Here is a 10,195-nt window from a genome sequence, read left to right as displayed (position 1 = left end):
TTTCTATAGTATGGAAAGCTATCCTACAAACGATGCCTTTCATCAGATCCGAATTGGCATGGCACATAAACAATGGAATCTATGTACGCATTGGTATTTCTTAGAAATACCACGGTGGTTGCACATATTGTTGATCACAGCATTGGAGGCCAGCCCCTGAAATGGATATTCCTATACAATGGCATCAGTCTTAGGAATCTTATCTATCGGCATTGTCTGAAGCTCATGTGAATTTAAATAATGACCCAGATGAACTAGTATGGATACTAGCTGAGCATGGGAAATACACCCCAAAGCTGGGCTACACCCACCTCCTCTCGGATCGCAAACCTGCACATACAAAAGAATGGTGGCAACAGATCTGGAAAATGAAAACTCCTCCGTGGGCACACCTCTTCATGTGGAGTGTCTTAAGCAACAAAACCCCCACAAGCAAAGCCCTTTTGCACAGATCTATTCATGGCCCGATCTGGTGCGTTCTATGCAAGCAAGACTCTGAAACCAACGAGCACCTGTTTCTACTCTGTCCGACTGTCGTCCAATTTTGGCAATCTACAACACAACATCTCTCTATGCAGAATGCATGGCAAGGCCCTACTATTCTCCAAGCATGGAACAATTGGATCGCAGCACACCAGGGCGCTAAGGAACAATGCCTTCCTCTTATCCTCTGTTGGACTATATGGCTTACCCAGAATCATATAATTTTCAAGAACGAAACTGTTTGATGGCCTCTTATCATTGCCAAGGCTGTGGGAGCCTATCATGACATCCCAGAAGAGGCAAATTCCTACATTCGTAAAACCTTGACCCCTGGTCAAATTGATAAATCAATCTAGGCCATGGGCTTTCTTCGACGAAGCATCCCAACCTCATGGATGCGGAGGGAGTTTCATACTATACATCTCTGATCAGCATTTCTATAAGGTCCAATTTGGACTAGGGTAGGGAACAAACAATTTCGCGGAGCTTATCACCCTTAAACATCTGCTCCACTTTGCACTAGCTCATGATTGCACTACCATTCAGGTCTATGGGGATTCAAAAATTATTATCAGTTGGTTCAACAATAAAAATCATTTTCATGCTATTTCACTTCAAAATATTTTGGATGAAGTCTATAATTTCAAAGCATTGTTTAACACAACCTCTTGTCATCATATATACAGGGAATATAATGAAGATGCTGGCAGGCTTTCCAAGGAGGGCAGGCTACTACCCTGAGGCTTGTGGATAATCTCTGAATAGACAGTAGTAGAATTCTATCAATACCACCACAGACCAGGCCATATATAGACCAGGATTACCATAGGGTGGAAAGGCCCTAAAGATATATTTTTTCTCAGCTTTATCTTAGTTTTATCCAAAATATGTATATATATATTTTTTATGCTGATATATAGACAAACAGTTTGAATATGTACAAAGATCTCTCAACTCTTCAAGAAATGGCTTTAGACATTTATATTTTTGATACTACTAGTTTTTGAAATGGTCATGGACCATCTACTGCATGTAATTTTTCCACATAGGAGATTATTATTTTCCCATTGGAAAAAAATTAAAAAAAAGAAAGAAAATTTCAATTCCATATTTTGAATTTTCCATTTCCTTTTTATAAATACAAATACATTGATAAAGTAAAATTCTCAGATATTGTATCACCCCATGCAAATTTTAAAAAAAAGAACAAACAAAAGTCGAATTTGTTTGACTATGACAATCTAATGTTCATATAACGCGGATGACAATATAAATAATGGATAGTTTCTTGGAGCACCTGTTCATAATAACTCTACGGGCATAGATGGTTAAATAGCATCTCAGTGAAGCACTTGAAATCACCCAAAGGCGTGATAGCAGAGCCAATGTACGTATATCCCTATGGTTTTTCTGGGTCAGTTATTACTGTTTCTATTATTTAATCGCTGATGCCCCACTGCTGTAATGTTGTGTGTATTGTGTTTGCAGAGACAGAAAACGAAAATGAGTAGGAATTCCAATAGCAGGAGTGGGCGAAGGGACGTGACACAGAATGCAGCACCACTGATCAGTCCGGTGTTGGAATCAGCGTGCATGCTTAAGCTCTACAAGGACAACAAACTCATTAGTAGGGTACAACATTTCATGGTGAGTTTCCAGCTGCCCTCGGAGCTCCACATACTCAATGAGATGCCCGTGTTACAGAGAAAGGAGATCGCAAGAATGCCCGACAGTTTTCCGCAGTTCTACTTAAGTTCTACTTAAGCGGGGCGAGCGAAGACCAGCAGCAGGTAATGGAGTGGCAGAAATTCGTCGAGTACCTCTTCTTCCAGCAGAACCGAGTAGCCATCTGCGAGTGGGCAGGGCACCACCTCATCATACTTCCTCCGCCCGACAATGATTGCCGTTCTCTCTCCGTCGTTTATCGCCCCATTTCATCGGCCTCCTTCCACCAAATAATTGGCGCCTCAAATCCTCCTCCTCCTGAGGAATTGCAATTGCAGCCTCCGAGTGACGGGATGCCCAGCTACGGAGATGGCGATGGTTCTGGTCAGTTGCAGGCGCCTGCTGATGAGCAGATGCTCGTTTACGGAGAAGGGAGTGGTGACTTCGATGGTTTCACCGGAGAATGACTGTTGCTGTTTCTGCGCTGGGGCGTTTGGAGAAGTGGAGAATGCTTGTATTAATAGAGCTTTTCGAAGCCGGTCCATTTTAGGAGTCAAGAAAATCAAAGAATTCAAGAAAGTCAAGAAAATCAAAGTATTTTAAGAGTTTTGAAGCAATCTGCTTACTGATGCTCTTGCAACATTAAAACTTGACAGTCTTTATGTATTTTGTGAATATCTGAACGATCTATTGGTTTCTTCAGCTGGGTTTCGTATTCCATTCCTATCGTTCATTTATAGATTGTAGTGACAACTAAAACAAAGTTCAAAGATTCTGAATGTATGATTTCGGTGGTGTTTTTTATTTTTCCAATGTATTTCTATCCATTTTCATTTCATGTCACATGGATCTTTGTCAAACTTATTTTCAAAATGTTACATGAAGATGGAAAACCCTAAATTCTTTATCGTATAGGTTAAGGTAAACTCTTAAATCCTAAATAAACTCTTCATTTTTAAAATAATATATATTGGAAAATCTCTATTCCAAACTTTATTTAGTTTGATTTATTATTATGAATTTAACACTTATTAATCTCTATAAAACTACAATAATAAATATTGGAAAATAAGAAGTTTTCAATATTTCTTAATAATATATGTGTGTGTTTTTTTCAGGAATTCTTTATTTAATTTAATTTATTGTTAGGTATTTAACACTTATAAATCTATGAAACTAAAGCTAAAATAATAAAGATTGAAAAATAAGATTTTCATTACCATTTTATTTAGGAAATGTGCTTTGGGTAGGGTTAAATAAATATAATAATTTTATATATATATATATATATAATATTTTAAAATTAATAATTTTTAAATTATGATGATAATTAATTTTCACTAAAATTAATACATTTTATTTTACTATATATATGATTATTTAAGTATTAGGAGTTTACGGAGTGCATTATATTAGATATCATTTTGAGATTCAACTGCATTAACTAAGTCATTCACGTATGACCATTTCCATGAGAGGTAGTTGTAACTTACTGTGAGCATCACCTGATGCAATGAGTGCTAAGTGAACTATTCAAAAATTATGAGAAATTAGTCTTACGACTACCTCTCATGGAAATGATCATACGTGAATGACTTAATGCATTGAATCCCAAAATGATATCTAATAACTATGATTCTTGAAAATCTTATAAATATTAATTCCATATTTATTAATAATATATATATATATATATATATATATGAAAAATAATTTAAATAAAATTTATTTATTAATATAATAGTAATTGTTACTACATGAAATTTGTTGGGGGGAAATTTAATGTGAAAATATGCCATAAAAATTTTCAAAGTGACTTTATTTATTATGAAAATGCAAATATTAAATTAGAAAAATATATATGATAGAAAATTGAAAATTAAATAACAAAAATAAATAAATTATAAGTAATATACATTTGTCTTTGTTGATGTTGGTGATAAGAGTTCTATGGTGATGTGGGTGATAAGAGTTCTATGTAAGGTGCATGGTTCTGGGTTCAAATTTCCTAGATTTACTTTGTGGATCATGTGTGATGGCCCATATAGATTATAAAGGTAGTGGTTGAAATTCAATCACACAAGTACAATGCAAACTCAATTGCCCATTCTTTTAGATATTAAAAAACAAAAAATAATGTACTTGTAATTTTGCAGTAATTACAAATAAATAAGAGTTATTCTAATGATAATTAATTATTTGTTATGATGATGATGGTGATGATTAACGTCTTCTAAGACCGTGATCTATCAAACCTTCATTAATTATTTATTATGATGATGACGATGATGATTAACGCCCTCTACGACCATGGTCTATCAAACCTCATGAGAAGAAAAAGAAAAGGAAAAAGAATCTAATTAATGAGAGTCATTCTAATGATAATTAATTATTTATTATGATGATGATGATTAACGTCCTCTAACACCAATGCGGTCTATCGGACCTCAAGAAAAAGAAAAGAAAAGGTAAAATAATATAATTGAGATTCTTCAAAATCTTGTTTCTATGATGAAAAAGAAGGGAAAGAAGAGCTCCAAAATCGGTATAGTTGGGTTGACTTAATAAGTCAAGAAGATTGAAAGTGTGGCAGATGTTAGGGAACTGAGAGAGAATGTGAGTAAGAGCAGGGCAGTCTAAAAGGAAGTGTTTTTCATCTTCCACCCTCTTAGTATCGCAAATCTAATAGATTTTATCGTCCCAAGGAATCTTGCAAGTAGACCATCGCCTCGTTTCACTTCTAATCTTATGAGAACTAGTTTTTATGATGTTCATTTATATTACTATCAAAAATGCAAAAATTGATTTAAAATAAAATAAAAATAAAAATAAAATTTGTTATGAAACCAGCTCACAAAAAGATAGAAAAGATAGATCAACGCCTTAGAATTTAGCCTCTTCGAGGGGGCAACCTCCTTTACATTACCAAAATGAATGAGTCTTTGATGATTCAAATGAAAAAACCTCCTTTCTATATATAGGAGTCTAAGGAGTCACAATATAACCCAGCCGACCTAACAATAATAATATAAAGACACAAAAATAAAAATAGAGGGATTCTATGGGGCACATTAATAATAATATGGGGAAAATAGGGGCACAACAGTATTAATAAGGGATATAACTACAATAGTAATGGGGTAATCACTAGTATTATTGGGACCTAACATGCCCCTCTCCTTCAAAAAGTGTTGTCCTCAACGCTTGAGTAGTTCTGGATTCTTCTGTATAAAATTCTCATCCTCCCATGTGGAATCTTCAGCGGATAAGTTCTTTCACTTGATGAGATACTCTGAAATTGATCGATTTCGTAGCCCTCGAGTTCTTTTTTCTGTGACTACTTTTGGTTCCAATATTATTTTTCCTTCCTCGTCAATTTCTAGCAATATTGTTTGAACTGGGAGCTTGTTGCCTATAACCTTCTTTAGACATGAAACATGGAAAATTGGGTGCACTCGAGAAGATGCAGGAAACTCCAATTTGTATGTCATAGTACCAATCTTTTGCAACACCTTGTATGGACCATAATACTTTGGTGATAATTTATTATCCTTCTTAGCTTGCTTGAGGGACATTTATTTATATGGTTGTAGCCGTATGAATACCCAATCACCTACATCAAAACTTCTTTCTCTGCAATGTTGATCTGCTTGTTGTTTCATTCTATTCTACGCCAACACGAGGTTATCCTTTAAGAGTTGGAGGACTTGTTGTTGATGTTCGATGTGATGTTCCATTGCTTGAACCTTAGAATTTTCTCTTAAATATGATGTGATGGATGGTGGCTGATATCCATAAAGTGCCATAAATGGAGTCATTTTTGTTGATGTATGGAAGGAAGTGTTATACCACCATTCAACCAGAGGCAACCATTTGACCCATTGTGTTTGTTTATCATATACAAAGCAACAAAGATATCCTTCCAAACATTTGTTTACTATCTCAGTTTACGCATTAGATTGAGGATGATAAGATGAGCTATGAGCTAACTGAGTACCGAGACAAGAAAATAATTATGTCCAAAAATTTCCAGTGAAAATGGGATCTCTATCACTTACAATAATCTTTGGGTTCCCATGTAGCTTTTGAATTATTTCCATAAATGCAGTAGAAACTGTACTGGCTTTAAATGGATGTGATAATGCACAAAAGTGTGCATACTTGGTAAGTCTGTCAACTACCACCATGATGACACTCTTTCCCTTAGACTTGGGTAAACTTGTGATAAAATCCATTGAAACCTCCTCCCAACGTTGGCTTGGAATGGATAAAGGTTGTAATAGACTCGGGGTCTTAATTGTTTCAACTTTATTTTTTTGGCAAACCAAAAATTCTGCCATAAAATTTCGAATATTTGATTTAAGGACATCCCAAAAAAAATCCTTCTTAACCCTATGGTAAGTTTTTAAAAATCCTGAGTGCCCTCCTAAGGGAGAAGTGTGCAATTCCATAAGAATCTTTTGTTTGAGTTGGAAATTCTTACAGAGGTATAAGTGATATTTGTACCATAATGAATCATTTTGTCAACTAAATGTATCAGATGTACTGGAATCTTGTTGTAACTTTGAATAAGTGCCCTCACTTCTTCATCATTCTTCCATTCCTCCCTGCTTCATTTATCCAATCTGATTGGATAATAGAAATGGAACACAACAATGCTTCCACATCCTCATCCTTTCTTGAGAGTGCATCTGCCACCACATTTTGCTTCCCTTTTTTGTAGATGATTTCAAAGTCATAACCCAACATCTTTGTGACCCACTTTTGTTGCTCTTCAGAGGATAATCTTTGTCCTAAAAAGTATTTAAGGCTATCATGATCCTTTTTTACCTTGAAGTGTCTTCCCATTAGGTAGGGTTGTCATTTCTTAAGTGCATGTAGTATTGCCAACATTTCCTTCTCATAAATAGCTTTGTGTAAAAACTTTCCCTTGATTGGATGACTTTCAAAAGCAATGGGTATTTCATCTTGCATTAAAACAACACCAATTCCATTTCCTAAAGCATCACATTCCACAATAAAGGTTTTTGTGAAGTCTGGTGTAGCTAAGACGGGTGCTTGCAACATTTCCTCTTTAAGATGTTCGAAGGCCTTTGTTTCTTCTGGAGTCCATGAAAATGCATCTTTCTTCAATAATGTTCTTAGAGGTGCTGCTATTCTCCCATAATTCTTAACAAACTTGCGATAATACTGTTAGGCCAGGCAGTAACTCCACAAAACTAATAATTGATTCGTCTATTATTCCATAGGTAGGTCATTGTTATATACAATAAGGAGTGATTGTTCAGTTCATCTCCTGATGACTGTTCACATTCCTAATTTATTTATTTACATAAAATTCCCCCAATCATGAAGATTAGGTGTCAACATTCCCCCCTTAATCTGAAGGGATGTTGGTGAGTCCAAGCATCATTCTGAATCGTTCAAGCTTTTCCTTTCCAAGTGCTTTGGTGAAGATGTCTGCAATTTGCTCATTTGTGGAACAATGACAGAGATGGATTGTTTTGGCCTCAACATGATGTCGAATCAGATGATATTTAGTATTGATATGCTTCGTTCGATCATGGAACTTTGGGTTCTTGGCCAACTTTATTGCAGAGGTGTTGTCAATCATGATTGGGGTTGATTATACTTGTTTTACCTGCAAATCTTCAAGAATTTTCATGAGCCACACAATTTATTTCGTTGCTTCAGCTGCTGCCACGTATTCTGCTTCTGTTGTGGAATCTGCGGGAACTGATTATTTGTGTGATCTCCAGGAGACAGCTCCTGATCCAAGACTCATAGCATATCCTAAAGTAGATACCCCGGTTTCTTTGTCTCCATCGAAGTCTGAATCAGAGTATCCAATCAAGCTGAAGTCGTCCACCTGTGTATACTTGATTCCAAGGTCTTAAGTTCCCTTCAAGTACCTTAGAACTCTTTTTGCAGCAAACCAATGTCCCTCACAAGGCTTTTGCATAAACCTGGAGAGGATTACAATAGCAAATGAAATGTCTGGTCTGGTAGTAGTGAGGTAGATGAGACTTCCTACAAGTTGTCTATACTTTGTTGCATCCTCAAATTCCTTTCCTTCAATAGATGTGAGCTTTAAGTTTTGTTCCATTGGAGTAGTAAGAGGATTGCACTCTGTCATGCCAAACATGTTCAACAAATCTCCAATGTATTTCTTTTGAGAAAGAAATATGGACTTTGGATGTTGGGTTACTTCAATGCCAAGATAGTAATGAACATAGCCCAAATCAATCATTTCAAAACTTTTTCCCAACTCCTTCTTTATGGATGCAATGTAGCTTTCATTGTTCCCTGTCATTAAAAGATCATCTACATATACCACAAGATATACAACTGTTTTGCCAACTTTCTTGACAAATAAAGTTGCATCATCAAGATCAAAATGATTGAAGTTGAGTTTGAGAAGATGCTCAGTTAGTTTTTCATACCAGGCTCATGGTGCTTGTTTGAGGCCATACAAGGACTTCACAAGTTTGCATACTTTATGTTCATGTCCTTTCACAGCAAATCCTTCAGGCTGGGATATAAAAACATTCTCTTTTAGATCTCCATTCAAGAAGGCAGTTTTTACATCCATTTGATGGACTTTCCAACCGTTCTGAGCTGCTAGTGCAAAGAGTGTCCAGATGGTGGCCCATTTTGCTGTGGGGGAAAAATTTTCCTCATAATCGACCCCTTCCTTCTGTGCAAAACCTTTTGCCACAAGCCTAGCTTTGTGCTTGTCAAGTGAGTCATCAGCTTTGTACTTGTTCTTGTAGACCCACTTGCAGCCAATTGGTTTGGTTCCAAATGGAGGATCAACCAGCTTCCAAGTGTCGTTATTTATGAGGGCATCATACTCCTTTTGCATCGCTTCTTTCCATTCATCATGAGAAGCAGCTTCTTTGAAGGAAGTTGGTTCAAAATCTGTAGACAAGTTCAATTCACAATCATAAGAAACATCCATATCAACAGGTGAATTAGAGTCATCTACATCACCTCCATTTTGTCAGTTTGAATTTTTGGTTCCTGTTTTTCCAATTTCATCAGGATGAACACTTTCAAGTGTCTTCGTCAGCCACTTTGGGGGACCTTTTTGAGATGGTCCAGGCTGCTCTGTTGATTGAGTTGGGAATGAATCAAGATTGAGTCTCCCAATTCTATCAATTACATCACTTAAAGCATCATCCATTGTTGGAGTTTCATTCAGGGGAGAGTGTTCTTCAGAAGAAGATTCCACATGTTGATCTAGTATAGGAATCCCCCCTTCAAGATGTGGAATTTGATTATCAAATTATTGAAATATGCGAATCTATCCAAGCGATCAAGTTGTCGCTCAACAACATTGTCAGATTTGGATGATTCAAGAAAAATTACATCTCTAGATACAACAAACTTTTTATTTACTTCATCATAGAGGCGGTATGCTTTGGATGTGTTTGAATACCCCCGGAAGATACACTTACGACTTCTAGCACCAAGTTTGTTTCTATGTACCTTTGGTATCAAAGCATAACAGGTGGAACCAAAGATCCTGAGATGTTTTACCGAAGGAACATGTCCATACCATAATTCATAAGGAGTCTTGTTTCTTATAGCATTAGATGGACATCTATTCTTTATATATGCAGCACACAGAACAGCATCAGCCCAAAACATTATCTTTAAATTTTTGAAGAAAAGCATGGATCATACCATATTCAAGATTGTTCTATTCATTCTTTCAGCTACACCATTCTGTTGGGGATTGTAAGGCATAGTTGTTTGATGTTTGATCCCATGTTGACGAAGATAGTTTTCAAATTCATTTGATGTATATTCTTTTCCATTAACAATGCGAATAGACCCAATATGAGATTGTGCATCATTTTCAATCCATTTATGAAAATTCTCGAATGTTTGAAAGGCATCATATTTTTTCTTCAATAAATAAACCCAACACATTCTGGTGTAATCATCAATAAATGTCATGATATATTTATTTCCATTTACAGAAGGAACAGGCATTGGACCACATAAATCTGAATGAACGAGTTCAAGCTTCCTATGTGCT

The sequence above is a fragment of the Pinus tabuliformis genome, chromosome 3_1 (genome assembly GCF_031772625.1).
Source record: "Pinus tabuliformis cultivar Carrire ecotype Pingquan chromosome 3_1, CPIR1, whole genome shotgun sequence".
Taxonomy (NCBI): Eukaryota; Viridiplantae; Streptophyta; class Pinopsida; order Pinales; family Pinaceae; genus Pinus; species Pinus tabuliformis.
The sequence above is the reverse complement of the archived record's forward strand: the minus strand, read 5'-3'. Positions refer to the sequence as shown.